We start from the raw sequence: 16267 nt of genomic DNA, 5'->3' as shown, positions 1-16267 counted from the left end.
TAAGTACATATAGCTTCTGTTGATTTTTGTAGGACTTTTGCATAAGAACCCAGGAACTAGGCATAAGGAGGATGGAGGTCAGGGAGAGCTGGATCTCTCTCTTCTTAAAAGCACAGTCTGAGCTCTCCCTCTTTGCTTGGGGTGACTCTGCTTGAAATGTCCCATCCTTCGTAGCTCTGAGAACTCTGTCTTCTTGTTTCAGTCTGTGTTACCAACTTTGGAGAATGGAATTTGACCCTCAGAGCAGTACATACAAGAAACGTTTTGCGCTATGCAATAAACTCCACTTCAAGCCTTAGATAGTGACAGGTGAAAAGAGTAATACGCTAGTGCAAAGAGTAAGGGAGTCCTTGCTACCTGTCTAGGAGTTCAGACTTTTTCTCCCTCTGTTTTGTGGTTTGTTTTTTTGGGTTTTTTTGTGGGGGGAGGAAGAAAGGAAAGTAGTTTTCACTGGTACAGTTTACAACAGCGCTGCCCACATTTTGAGGCATCAAAGGCTGCACTGAAAGAATCCTAATTTGTCTCCCTATTTACCGACAATTTAAAATCTAAAATAAATCTGCTCAGTCATATCGTTTGCTTGTTCTTGCTCCTTGACACAAGCGGAGAGTTTATTTGTTGTTTGAGATCACCAGCAGTAAAATCCTGCTGTTGATCAGCTTTGTCATTACCCTGCAGTTACAGGGAGAGGTTGGCTGCTGGCCATATTTTAATACAATAATAATAATACTTAGCGCTACTCATCTCAAAAGCAATCTACACATATTTAATAATTAGGCCTCAGAACATTTGTGCAGTCAGTGAGTCTTATTCCCACTTTAAAGAGAGGTAAACAGAGGCCCACATTTCAAGAATGAGCTGCCACTTTTTGTGTGTAGAGGGGTAATAATTGACACATTATTCCTCATTCTCTGAGCATGCATAAGCAGCAGCTGAAGTCAATAGAAAAAGGAGGTGTTCAGCATCTCTGCAAAATTGGGTCAAGCTACCTGACACTGGGGATCTGCAATGGAGGCATTCAAAATCAGTGGCTCCTTTTGGAAATATGGGCCACAAATGATTTCCACAAGGTTGCGGAGCAGGGGCACCACAAGTAGGTTCTACCCTCTAGGTGGCACTTGTGGTGGGATCCATGGAGGTGGCTGAGTTGCTGGTTGCAGCTGTAGCAGCTTGAGTGGAAGTGATGGCACTGCTGTTCTTGCACTCCCTCTAAGCCAGTGCTGGATACTGGTGCCCCAGTTTCCTGCCCCTACTTAAACTACTGTTGCAGAGCATCTGTTACCATGTTCAGACCTGCAAAGCTTCCAGCTACCCCAAATTCGCCTCCTCCTTCTACAGCTTAGCGCATCTTAGCAAACGTATTATGACCACCCAAGAATCTACAGCCAACAGCAGCCAGGACAAACCTTTCTCCAGTATCCACACGGCTTTTTTTCATGAAAGATGCCCAGCCATTGAATTCTCAACTCCCAGCAAAAAGCATGTCTTGTCTCTTTTACAACAAAGGTTCCCCTTTGATTGAATAACCCTCTCTTCAAAGGAGGAGGTGACCTGTCTGCTGACAAACCTCTCTTCTATTTGTTTTGTGGTACAAACTAGAGACTTCCATACCATTGTGCTAAACAATGTACAAGCGTGTAACAAGAGAGAGCCCCTGCCCTGAAGCATTTAAAATCTAGGGATAAAATGAGAGACAACAGGAGGATGCAACAGACAGATGGGAGAACATAAGGTAAGAATGTATTAATATCTCTTCATAAATATCCTCCACCAAGAATGACAACCTACAGAATACAGCCCGGTTCAGGATGGAGTAATCCTTTTAAGAAAATGCAGAGACTTTCATTCTTGTCTTTGATGCTTAGATTTCATGGAGAGTGGCACTCTGAAAACTTGGCCTCTGCTGTACACTTTGGGCTCCCCAGTCACAGCTCCTTGAGTAGTGTAAATTGATTTTGAGTCTACTTCCCAGTTACTCCTTGCAGAGAGAGTTTACATTCTCCTTTTCTGCTTTGCATTCTGCAAAAACATTCTCATTCCGTCATGGCGGATGCTTCAGCATTTTTGATAGATGGACATTCATAATGCCAGCATGCTACTTACACATCACAAATAAATCTCCCATAAACAGAGTTCCACATGGAGAATCTCCAGCCTCTACAGGAGATTAATAAAAATGGAAAGATAACAGGTCACCTGGTATCACTCCTCCATAGTCAATGGACTGTACTAGTCCAAGAGATTTTGGTCAGCACTTCCCAGTGGCATGGGACTCCACGTTTGTTGTTGTTCTTGTTTTAATGAATTTAGTGGAAGTCTTAATCTGTGCTTAATTAGACATTCCTTCCCCTTTCACTTAGGGAGATAGATAACACCCATGCTCTGGTCCTTCTGCCTTTATCAAGGCAAACATAATGTCCTTTGGGATGAAAAACTAGAGGATTGGTGTCAGTCTCTCCCTGTATAAATATTTTTTTAAAAGATTATTTAATTAAGATCTAAATCTTCTCCATTTGCATTTAAAGAAAGCATTACTCATTGTAATGGGGTATGCTGGCAGGAATCCTTTGGAAAGATAGGGAGAGAGCATAAATACACCTTGAGAACACTTGTTCTATTGATACTCGCTGACAGTTTGCAGGCTTTAAAGAAAACCTTTTGAATCGTCTGCAAGAAAAGCCAAAGAGAACTGCCATTGTGGCCTTGGCATAAAGAACTGCTGACACCTCCTGGAAAATGTTAAAACACGTCCCATTGAAATATCTCTTTCCTACCTCTCTGTCACTTAGAGGTTTCTCATCCTGATGGGTTCATTCTCATCCTACCGTGAACAACTTCATTAATTCATTGGAGTTATTCCTGATTTAGAGTGGTGACTGGATTCCCACGAGGGGAAAATCATGAATTAATTGTAGAAAAACATCAAGAGTCCAAAGCACATTTATTTTCTTTGGCTTTCAGTCATTGAATACAATGTAACAAACAGTTCAAAAGCACTGACTCTGCCAGGTCAGCGTCTACTGGTTCAGCTGCAGGTGGTGGAAGAAAGCTGCATCCTCCCAGGTGGGATGTGGAATTTGTACAAAGACCTATGTAGAAAATGCCTTAGTTGGAGCACTGGCAGAGAATGTGCTTCCAGAGATATGATACCTCCTTGAGGGTTCTGGTGCGTGCTCTCAATGGGCATTGTCAGATTGCTCCAATAGAGGCGGGTTTGAGAAGAGGGACTTACCAAGGGGATAACAAGGAAAACAATCCTTGAGAGATGGGACTGCTATTTTAATTAGTTCCTGTGCAGAAGAAGAAGATTTCAGAGATGGAGGCAATCTAATGCTTTCTCCTGGATTGGTCACCACATCCTAAACCAGCCATTAATTTATCTCCGCTGTCCTGATTCGATGCAAAGCAGCAACATTGCCCAGGTGACAAACCGCTACAGTTAAACAGAACTGCTTCAGCAAAAAGCACTTGAGACAAAACCACTCTGGGGATGCATCTACATGTTCATTAATGCACCTTAGATACTGCACATTTAATATGGTACTTACTTAATAAATTACTAACTAAATGCACAGTGCAGTAACTAGAGTTACTGCACAGTAGCACCGGTGCATGGTTATTTTGTCATGCTTACTGAACATTAGCTTAATAACACTGCCCAGTAGGCTACTAGCACAGTTTTTAACCATCACATGAGTACACAGTATTAAGCCAATATGCAGTAAGCGTCTCATGTAGACACGCCCTGGGAGTTCCTAATCTGCCTGTGGCAGGGCACTGCTTGTGCCAGCCACTTTAAGGGCCTGGAGCTAGCAGCTGCCAGATGCCTGATGAGGGCAGCCATTTTGAACCTAGGGCTGCCCATATAAACAGGGCAGTTCTGCTGCAGGAGGCCAGGCAACAACATCGCCTGGCTGGAGGGCTGTTGGTATCATCTGGAGGTAAGGGCAGGAGCTATAGGGGATGGTAAGGAGGCTCCTGATCCTGGACATGACCTAAAACTGCACCCTGCCAGGAGTGGGTGGCCTGGTGGGGCTCCCAGTGGTGCAGGAGCCCCCAGGAAATGCCAGGCCAGTTACCACCCCAGTGAAAGGCGGGTTGGGGTGCCTTAACCCCTAGCCCCCACAACCGGCTGGGTTACCCCTTGTTGGAGGGTCTGAAGGGTGGACCCCCAGAGAGAGAGAAAAGGCCACAGACTCTGGCCTATCTGGACTTCCCCTGACTGGTCCATGCTGGGGCCAGGACTGGAAGGGTCGAAGGGCCGGGGGCCCACCATGAAGAATACCCAAGAGCTGCGTGCCTGGGGTTCAGACTGGCCTGGAGGTGGGCCAGGGCCAGTAGAGGCAAAGGTCCTGGGGGGGACCACATCCGAAGGGGAAGCAGTTCAGGGAACTATGCTGCCTAGTATGAAGGCAGATGAGACCGCCTGAGGAAAGGAATCCAGGAGAGGTTCAATTAGGAGGATTCTGGGGCCCAGAGTGGGGGCCAGTGATGATGATAACATCTAGATGCCATCAGCGAGGCTTGGGCTGTGGTGTAGGGGAGGAATGGAGCTGCAGATAGTGCCCCCTGGCATCGGGGCAAAAAATGGGCAGCCTCCCACTTAATTACATCATTAACTAATTACCAACAAGGCATGGCAGGTGAGACAGCGGGCGGGTAGCCCAGAAACAGGTAGGTGGGCCACTGGGAAGTCAGCCCCGAGCAGGCCCCCTGTTACACTGCCTTAATTTACCAGGGTTTCATTTTGCAGTCTTCAGGATTCCCAGTGAAAGGAATTTTTCTGTTACTGTTGTACCCAGCGAGATGCCTCTGAAAATCACGGAGTCCATTACTTGTGTTAGCTGAGGAAAAATCCAGCCACAGTCACTTTCTATCCTTTCCCTTCTCTTCCCTGATTAGGAATGAAAACAAAGCCTTGGATCTTTAGTTTAATGCATTGCCTGTCCCTCGTTTTACCCATTTACAGCTAAGCAAAGAGCACATCTAAATGCCCTTGCACCTTGTTCTATTTACAAATGGGCAGAAAAACGAGCAAGGTCTTTTCCAAAATGACCTGTAATCAGTACCATAGCAGGGAAGTTTGGCACCCGAGGCAAAGCCTGCAGCAGCAGTCTGCCCTCACCCCGCGCACAGATCTGGGGGGCACATGCCCCCCCCATGCTTGCCTGGGAGTGGACACAGCAGTGGGAGCCACCCTCCCCCCACCCCACGCCCCCCCAAATGAGCTGCTCATGGCTCTATCCCATGCCTTGCCCTGGCTGGGCAGCACCTGTTGGCATTTCTTCACTTACGCACCTAGGGTGGTTGCCTCAATTGGCCTCTTCCTCCCCCCCCACCCCCGCTATGGCACTGCCTATAATAGGGAATACTCAGTTTTAGACCCAACATGGCTTTCAGCAGTGCAGAACACTATTAACTGTGTGTAAATCCAGACCTCGGTGCCCATAGCTGTTCACTTCTGATTACTTGCCACATCTAAAAATGTGCCCTTAGGTGATTTGCCACAACTAAGCAGTTAGCTAACGGAGAGACAAGATTGGAATGCAGAAGTTCCCAGTCCCAGTTTCCTGGTGATTGCCATATCGTATGCAGACAGCTTGGGAAGATGGAGGAATCTACCCTGATTGTACATGCTCTCATATTTTCCAGCATGTTTAAAGGTATATCTGTTCATTCACAAACTAGTGTACAATGTCAGTGCTGAAGCTTTGGATTTGTCCTACTGCTGTGACATCTCACACCCCCTGGCTTTTGCCATAAGCAGGTAGAAAACAAATCTTCAATTGTACAAAAAAGAAGCTTTTGCATATTCAGAAGAGCCTGGAGTGCTTATAAAACAGCAGACGTGGCAAATCACAACCATTTGAAACACTTCCAGATAGTTCAGCCAGTCTTTGCATTTGATGAATATATATTTTAACCAGTCACTCAGCAGCCATAGGAAATGCAACCTGCTTATGGGGACTTCATGGCATGTGAATGCAAATAGATATGTTCTGGCTCCAGCCACACACTGCCACAAATGAGATTTTGTTATTTGTTTTATGGATTTCCAATCAGTAGGGTCAATCACCAGTCCTATTTAGAGAAGGGAGGTATTTCTTCCCTGGCTTACATTCAAGCAGAGTTTCCACATGGGGATCGTGAGCCAAGATAAAAAAAAACAAACCCCAAAACCCGGCTCCATTTATTTTTATTGCAGTAAATAGAACAGTTGCTGACTTTTTCTTTTTCTTTCCTTTTTGCTTTTTTTTTTTGGAAAATGTGATTTTTCCCCTGGGGAGACTTAGGAGCTGTAGTGAGCATTTCCTTTCCCCTCAAACACACACACATGAACAAGGGCATGCGCTGTGCAGTACTTATGTGATTTGAGACCACTGAGAAAAGCCTGGTTGACATGCATTTGTAGGACTCCAGCTGCTTTACCAGCCACATCTGAAGATGCCTTTCTCTCTTACCTTGCATTCCCATCCTATCTTGCTTTACAGATACACCTTCACCCTAACATGTACTATGATTAAAAGAATCAATATTCATCCATTATTACTACTTTATTAGACAAACAGCCCTTAAAAGTGTATTATGTGCCTCTGAGACAGAAAAAATTCCTTTTCCTATTCTAAAAAAGTTACAACTGAAGAGCGAGGCTTACAAAAGAATTTAGGTGCCTAAACTGAGATTTAGGCAGAATTTAGGCACTTAAATCCACAGAAATACCACTCAACGTCACTAGATGCTTGAGACACTACAGTATCTATTCTTTCACTAGAAACCTACTTAGTCCAGTGGTTCCAGGTTCTTCTCATGCAGAGCTCTTCATAAGACTGGAGCCTAATGTTGGACATGATGCAATGAATCAATGTAAACAGAGAGTAGTAGGGACAAAAGATCAAATTAGTGTCAAGCAGAATAAGCGCATGGCAGAACAGAGCAGTTTTTCCCTCCTAGATAAATGGAAAATATAAATATCAAACTTCAAGTAGCAAACATTGCAGCAGAAATGGGCCTTCAGTAGGAGTGTAGAAAGAAAGGGGCTTTCTGGCTCAGCATGGGAGGTATTTCATGTGTATCAGGCATCATGGAAAAAATACACTGAAACCATTGTGGGATAAGCATACAAAGGGAAGCTGAGGCTGCCCTCTCCGGCAAAGGGCAAAGTGATAATAATAAGGTCATGTAAGTAGGTCATAGCCTACAAAGTCTCCTCCTAGATAATGCTGCTGCAGGACTGGTCCCTGTAGGGAGTTCATTAAGCAGTGCAGACCCTGCCTTTCTTGAGGGCTGGGAGAGTCACTACCGCCAGCACAGGCCCTAGCCCTGGCTTGAACCTGGATCTCCTGAACAGAAACACAGAGCACACAGCTAGCAAAGGGTCCAAACCAACTGCCATCGTATGTCTTTAAATAAGTGTTTCTGTTATGAGAGCATCATATACAAGTTTGACCTATATAACAGACCAAGTAGGTCACTGAGCACACATTGGACCATGACAAATTGATTTTGAACCATCACTTATCTAGCTCTGTTGCTGTCAAGGAGGATACATCAGTGTGATTGATAAATTATTTACCAAATAGATAAAAGCATTTTCCCTCACCAGAGATTCTGGAAGGGTTTATTGTTTTAAGCTACTGCACTAATTGGGTTGTACATTCACTTAGAATTCAAAGTGAGATGAACATTAGAGGAATAATGCTTTTTACTGCACATGATGGGGGAAGATAGAAGTGAAGGCATGCAGTGAATGCCTATGACAAATGCTGCTTAGGAAGTTCCTGGCACTGTTCTGAATTTTGTACAGTAAGTGCTTTGCTCCTCCATGCACAGCTGTTCACAGTCCAGACCAACCTTCAGCTCTGAGACAGTTGGTAAATTCTGTCCCAGGACTTGTGTGTCTGAAGTAGGGCTATGTAAAGCTTTGGTCCCTTAGTCAATTGGGCAGAGATTCAGTCCAATTTGGTGGCCGAATGTCCAAGTCTGAATTGAATCAGAGGACCCTTTAATCTCTCTGAATTAAATCGGAGCCCTACAAATCGATTCAAAGAGATTCGGAAAGACTTGGCAATTCAGACACAGACACAGCTTTAAATGTTTTTTCTACATGCCTCTAGGTAGCAGGTGGCTTGTGAGTGCTGTGATGCTGGGGGGGCATGGAACATCCCACAGGAGCATGGGGGGGCTCCTCAGCACACTCGGAAGAAGTACTTCTGGTCCACTTCTGGGTTCACCGCTGAGTGTGTGGAGGGCCCCCCCATGCTCTTGTGGGACGCTCCATCTGCCCCAGCATTGCAGTGTTCATGAGCCACGCTGGTACCTTGAGGTATGTAGAAAAAACATTTAAAGCTGTGTCTGTGTCCGAATCACTGATTCTCCGAATCAGCATTGAATCCTCAGTTTTGGATTTGGCTGAATTGAATCAGGGACAGTGATCTGAATCAACGAATCCAATCACTGTCCCTGATTCAGGCCAAATCCGAATTGAATAGGGCCCCCTTTGCACACCCCTAGTCTGAAGCACTGATGGATTCCCTTTTCCTGGAAGAAGCAGCAAAGCAAGGATCTCCCTATACACCTCACTCAGGAGGCAGGTAGAAAGTGCAGAGAATTCCACTCTCTCGCCCCTTCATACGTTATTTCAGCAATAGCCCTGTAACCCTGATCAACCAAACTGCACACAAGGCAAAACAGAATGAGCCATTTTGTTAATACCAGCCACACACAAGAACATAAGAAAGAGATGATAGGCTCTTTCTCACAGCCAAGAGGCCAGTGGGAGAGACTGGTACACTCAGGTCTTTCCAGACAGATAAAGGAAGTAAAAGTTAAAAAAAAAGTAGCGCTTCCCCCTACTTCAGTACCATAAGGGAGAAAAAGAGTGAAGACATCATGCTGCAGATAGTCAGGAGGAAGAGAGATTACAATAATGTCTCTTCTCGTTACTTTGGGTTTTGAACGTAAGTTCATAGGATCGACTAATATGGCATTCCTTGTATCCTGCACTGAAAGAAGAGAAGACAGTAATGTGAATGACGTTTCCAGCAGTCAGTGGAATGGGTGAGGAAAGCAAGTGCCTAGAACCTCTCTAGTCAAGATTGCATGAGAAAGAGATAGAAGCGGTGCCCTTTTCCAGGAATTATTTTCAGTGCCAAGGTAATCCACTGCTTTTATGAAGCAGCATGAAAACTTATACAAAAGGGGGTTTGATTATGAAGTTACAAGAGAAAAAGAGAGTGTGCATAGCTGGGTTTGGGCTATTGAAAAAAAGTGCTTTAAGAACTGCAGCCCTAGATAAAGACGTACAATATCCTGGCACTTAAATCTAGTTATTAGCTTTCTTCCTGTGGGGTATCTATTAATCCTAATCACTAGAGAAAAAGACTATATTATAATCATACTTAATTGGATACAGATGCAACGGATTGATTCATTATTTCCGTGTGCTACTGTCAATGTTCAGTGCAGTGTTTTCATTTCCATTAAACTAATATGCTAAATGCCAGCACTAGCTGCCTCTTTTATCTGATCCCAGGTTGGCAAAGTATTTGTATACTTTTTTACTCTTTAATCTTACCCTATCTTGCAGCTCCACGTCAGAGGTATAATTTTACATGGCAGAGCAATTGTTCACTTCCAAGAGCTTAGCTTGTTCTCAGCGGAAAAACTTTAAGAACGAGAAACTGCAGTGTAATGCAAAATGCATTTTAAATTGCTAAGTCTAATTACAAAGAGAAGTAAATCACTATGGGTCAAATTGCAAACACCTAATTCCCACTTATGAGCAGGAGTGCCATTGACAAAATGGAATTACTCATGTGAGCATCTCCTTATTACTTTGAATGGGGGATTCACAATCTGATCCAAAAGTGTCTGCAAGATAATTATTCTCTTTTTAATTAACAGGCAAACTTGACACCATTATTTTGAAAGTAAGGAAAGCTGTTAGAAACTGGAGAGTTATACAGCTGATTCAAGGTAAAGCCAATAATCCAGTGCCTGGGTGCAAATCAAGAGAAACTCCATCACATTGATTTATACCAATTACAGATCTGTCCTTGTATGTGGAAGAAAGTTTGACTTTTATAACATGATAGGGTAGAGAGATAGGGTAGAGAGATGCCTCTTACAGCCTGAGTCAGAGAGCAAGAGCTCATTTCAGATGCTAGCATGAGGGCTTATGCATCTCTGACACAATTAGTCTACAAGGTGCATCTCTACTCTGCTTTCTGCCTGACTACTTTTCTCTGTAATAATATAGGCTACACTAACCGTTAAACGATGGGGGGAAAACTTTAAAAACAGAGAAAATGCCACAAATATCTTGCACACTTTCTGATTCCCAGTAGTTTAAAACTGGACTCGATTCTCTCAGTCTTAATTTCCTTCATGAATCAAACCGGTTGGTAAATTTCCATAAGCTTCCAGAGAAGATATTGAGTTGCTGAGAACAAAATGTTTCTGAAACATCTCAGTTTTGCCAGACTCATTGAACTACAATCAAGTTTCCATCAAAACTTGCCTGCCTTCCTACCGTGTCAGGGTCCATGGCTCCAGACAACGCTGCCAAGTGGCCTGCTCTGGGACCAGGACCAGGGATGGTGGCTTGCCAGTGCCAAGGGCTGTCTGACCCTGACAGTGTGGGGAACAAGTTGCTTCAAGAGTCTGGCAGCTTCTGGAGTTTCTGGTTGCAGGACAATCTGTACAGTGGGATTTGTGAACTGTTGACAGACTGGCTGCTGCTGAATGAAATGGGAACACAATTCAAATTTCTAGATGTCAGCATTTCCAGGAAGCAAGACATTCTGAGATTTCACTGGGTTACTCATGAGTTTGTCTTCCTTTGCCATTGGATGCGTTCAGGATTGCATTTCCTCAGTCTCCAATGAAGACCCAACTCACTGAATGCAGATATAGAGGTGTCAGGCATATCAGGAAAAAAAAGGTCTGACAATTGTGTGAGCCCAATTCATTACATTAAGGTAAATTTCAGTGTTAAATGCCAGTACCTGCTCTAAGTACCTGCCAATAGTGGTAAGAGGAAAAGAGGAAGCTTTGTGGAAACCTTCATTGCAAACACAGCCTTCTCCGTGAAGAATTTGACCCACTGCTTTCCCTGTTTATTTCAGTAATCCCTTTGTAAGTAGGCAATAGAAAAATAAAAAGGCTCAAGAAGCATTCTTGAGACATATGGGAAGACTTTCAGAGGTATTTAGGAGCCTAAAGCTGGGTAGAGCTGGGCAATATTTCTCAGCAGAAACACAAAATATTGCAGATTGGATAACACCAAAACACTTAATAAATGTGCCTCTGTTTTCTGGGAGTTTAATGTTTAAAAAGTTGCATTGCTTCATTTTGACATTTATTCAAAGTGTTCAATTTTTCAATTTAAAATAGCTTCATTTTGTAATATCCTTCACTTTAAAAAAACAAAAAAGAAAAAAACACTCTTTACAAAAAAATACCACCGGCCTGTAATTTTTTTTTCAGAGTTGCCAGACGGTTATAAAATGAGTTATTTACAGATCTCTATTAAAGATTTAGATGGATGTCTAATCGGATTTTCAACAGAACTGAACTGCAGTGCATAGGTACTTTTGAACATCTCATTAAATATCCAGCTGCATATTTAGGAATCTAAATCTTTCCCAGGCTGAGAACTTGGAGAAGATTTTGGTCATGAAGCAAGGACCATAAATTATAGTGTCCTTGCTCTTTCTCTCTGAGATTTTAACAGATCTTTTGCCCTGTTTGTGGTATCTCCTCCCTACAATACAGCGCTGTGTGGCCAATGTGTAGCTGGCAGCTGAGTCATTCTTATTCCTGGCATGGAGTAGAAATCTTCTCTACTTATGAAGAATCCAAGTGGCCTGAGGGTCAATGTGTCCAAGATTCACTAGTTTCAATACAACCTGATAGGAAAGTAAGGAAGGCCAGCAGCTCTGGTTACACGTTAAGATTTTACCTAAAATTCACCACTTACTGTAAAAAAAATATCTTTGGTAGCAATTCCGTTATTTTCCTACTGCACAGTTAGGAGACTGCATTTTAAATTCTTACTATAAAGGGGATGTACATTTGAAAAGTAAAGAAAGAAAATGACATAGAAAGAAGGTTTCTACTTGGACTCTGTTCTCCTGTGATAGTGTTTTTCAAGCACAACCACCCCCCTGCCTTCTATGTTTTATCGTGACCTCTCTTCCAGCTAGGAAAACGGCAAATGAAAGTAGTTCAGTGTGGATCTGTCAGCAGAGAAAACTCCAACGCATTCAACTGCTTTAGCCCGCAGGCTTTGCTGAGAACACACACACAGTACTAAAATATGTATTGTTGTCACCATCAACTGCCACTTCCCCATGGCATGACCCAGCTACATGTTAACATGTTTAACGCAATAGGTTGCATAATACATGTCATCTTGCATCCTGACTGATTGACAACAAAAGCCTAAACTGGATCTTTGAATGTGTCTGAGCTAGGTTGGCATTAATACCCACAAAGACTGTGAAGCTTGTTTTATCTTTATCCACGACTCTGCACATATGCAACCACCAGAAATATGGATAGGAAAGAAAAAATGATTTCAAAAGGTGCATTTACCTTTTAGTCTGTGAAACTGTTGTCTCTTGTCAGGTTCTCTCTATAAATATGTGACGGCTATCTGCAGATTTCCCATTGAATCAACTAAAATATTCATATCTTTGTTAGAACGTTATAGAAAACCAAGCTATTCAGGAGACAGAAATGTATAGGCTAATATACCCTGAATTTCTGAAAATAATTGCTGTCATTCTTTATCTTAACAAATGACAGTTGAAGTTAAAATCCACAAATCAATGGGCATTTATAACATCTTCAAAGAAAAATCTAAAAATCCAGGGAACCTATAGTTAGTCAAAGACATTTACCAACAACAAATATAAGCGCGGGGGGGGGGGGGGGGGGAGGAGAGTCTTTATTTTATCTTGTCAGTGTTCAAATGTCAAGCACATTAGCTCTTGTACTCAAACAGGCTTTTGTCTCTTAAAGGCTTGATTTATAATTAAGAGTTTGAATGCCAGCTGATACTACTGTATTCATTTTCCATGCATCCCAATGCTGTTTTCCCAAAAAGCTCTGTTACTGTACCAGAACAAAAGCATAGGAAAAGCTAATACCAATTATAATGCCATTTGTGCCCAATTTTTTTAATAGTATCTGCACAGGCATTTTACTTGTCTTTTAATTTAATTTACTCTGATTTTCCTTTGCTGGCATTTATTTAACTCCATTGTCTTCTGGTTGATAGTATTTGGGAATTTTCCCAAGTCTGCCTAACAGCATCAGGGGTGAACTGTTGAGCTGCAGTGACCCTCTAAGCATTCTTGTATTCTGGCTCTGCCTACTCGAACTCAGGCAATTTTTCAAACAAATACAGCATTTGGATAATTCCCACTACTTCTGCAAAAGCAGCACACAAGCATGGGGGACTGACATGCTGCATAAAGAATTGACAACTCCCCATGATTACACAGCAGGACAGGAGCACTGGCAGGGGAACTGAGAACTTACTCTGGGGTATACAGGGCTGACAAATACGGAGACATATTGATCCTCAGCAGTCTGTCTCATCAGCGAAGTAGTAATGGTCTGCATATTAACACAATAGCCTATGAGGTTACAAAAGACAAGAAAGGACGCTCGAGTTTGGAGCCTAAAGGATAAGCCTGCTGCCTTAGTATCATATCAGAATGCAGAACGTTAATGAGCACATTGTCGTTTGACCTGGGGGCCAATGACAGCATTTACTACACACACACACACACACACACACACGCACACGTGCGCACATGTCCTAAAATGTTTGCACCAAACTAAAAAGCATCAGGGGAAACAAGTCAATGACAAAATAGCACAAACTAGCTAATTAAGCACAAAGTTAATGATCTCTACTTAAAAGGACGTAAGACCAAAATATTCCCTTTTAAGAAATACATATGTTCCAGCATTGAGAGCAAGGAAAAATCTTTAGCTCTTATTAGCTCCTAGATAACAAGGTGCTGGGAGCATTAGAAAGAGATGATTAAGTCCCTGGGTTTTTTTAAATAGAAAAAAAAGGTGCATTGCTCGTACTAAGCCCAATACCAGCTATGTAGTTGAGAGTGTTCTTCAGATACAAGCATGCCAAAAAATGTCACTGCAGTGTTTGCTGATGATGAATGATTAATGCTGCAAAATTGCTCTTATTCTTCTCTTCACACCTAGGGCTCCAATTCTTCAATGGAATCTGTGTAGACAGATTCTTGCACCTGCCTGGAGCCCTACTGATTGATTTCAGTGGTACTACACGCACATACAAAGGTCTGCTCATCGGAAGCCAAGTAAGGGATTGTGGCTTATGTGAAACAGAGGGCTCCACTACCTTGGTCAGGTTAGGTGCCTGCCAATTAAAATGGGTCAGATAGAAAATAATAAAACAATTTATGCCTTTTGGAAATCAATAAACTTTTATAGTAATTGTATATTGGATTGTTCCAGAATATTAATTTGAATAGCATAGGTATGGTCTATATGTATATACATTTAATATGTTAATGTAATATCAATGTAGAAAAAAAGGTCAGAATAATACTATTGAAATGTTATGCTGGCCTCAAATAATCATTTTATTGGATATATCAAAATTTATGGGATATTACAACTTTGAACAGAAAAAAAATGTGTTTTTGCAATTTCTCATGCAATGGAAAATTTTAGTCTTTAACCAGTTCCAATGCCTGCATATTTCTAAGGGACAGAATCAGGGCCAGTGCAGGGGGGAAGGGGCGGTGAGGGGAGCGAAGGGTTTGCTGTGCTTACAAAGTGCTTAGAAAATTGGTGTCTTTTTCCATGCCTGGATCTCTTAGGGATAGACATTACCCATGAACCAGTTTAAGTGATCAAAAACTGGTTTAAACCTGTAACAGAACAGATGTTCAGTGCACATAAACCAGTTCAAAAATGGCTGAAACCGGTTTGAGATAAACCTGGTTGAATGTAGTATCAGAATTAACTGATTTGGCTCAAATCAGTTTATGTAATGTCTGTCCCAGACCACTTGCTGGTTTAAAATAAACTGGAGTCCTCCAGCATCCCGGCATGCTCTTGGGCTGGGCAGGGCTCTCTGATCCACAATAAACACTGAGATATGGGTGATAAACACTGTTATCAGATCCCCCCTCCCCCCTTCCTCTGGCTTGCTTGCCTGTCAGTTTGCTGCAGACAGTATACAGAAGTAGGGAGGGAGAGTGAAAAGCTTCATACCAGCAACAGATGCATGCACTTCACCCCGCCGTTGCCTCAGAGTGCTAGTCTGGGGCTGGCTGCAGGCTGGCAACACTCCTGCCCCATGAGCAGCAAGTGGAGAATAGCCTGGGACTGCAGGCAGGGTTGGGGTTCACACCTCTCCCTAATCAGAGCCCTGCTGGGGCCTGGCCATGCCCCCCTCAGTCTAACTCTATGGAAGGGCAGGGAGGGCTGCTCCAGCACCCCCTAGCTTCCAGCCTGAGCCACTGCAGGCATGTGCCTGAATTTTCTCAGTCCAGAAGGATTGTGTATATGGTTAGAAACTGGTTCAGCTTAGCCAGGTTAAACTAACCTGCAAAGGTTGAATCATTTCAGGCTCAGACTTTTTGAATGTCTGTCCCTAGCCCTAAGGGCTATAGTAAAATAATAAATAATAATAAATTTCCTGTCTGTGTATTATAATGAGACCCATGTAAGTGATAAGCATTACTATTAGTTATTGTTCTAACAAGGCATAACTCACTTGGATTTCATTCTATGTCTGTCATTTTAGTTTGCAAAATAGCTTCAACACTTTCCTTTGTTATGCCCTAAGCTGGACAAAACACTGCTTCATGAGGAAATCCTGCACTGACAGAAGATGGGTTAGAGATAAACTGGTAGCTCTTTTGCATCTCTAACTTGTAGGATCTTCTGGTTCGTCTGTAGTGCAGGTGTCATTTGGTGTCACAGTGTACCAGAAGTGTTGTAATGCAGTACCTTAAGTGCAGTTGACAACGTTAAAAATAAAGAGTTTTATTGACCACTGATTTAATAACTATGAACCTGATTGTATTTCTTGGACTTGTGCACAGAGGACAGATTTCTGTATGGATTTCCTTCACTTATATAGAAACATGTTTCTAGGATCCAAATGGATATAATCCAAACTGGATAATGGAGGTCAGGGTAAGAATGGGTGGGCCAAGGGAAGCATGTTTCTCCCTCACTTAATTTATGAAAAACT

Source organism: Alligator mississippiensis, chromosome 5, assembly GCF_030867095.1.
Source record: "Alligator mississippiensis isolate rAllMis1 chromosome 5, rAllMis1, whole genome shotgun sequence".
Lineage (NCBI taxonomy): Eukaryota > Metazoa > Chordata > Crocodylia > Alligatoridae > Alligator > Alligator mississippiensis.
This window is presented reverse-complemented; position numbering follows the sequence as displayed.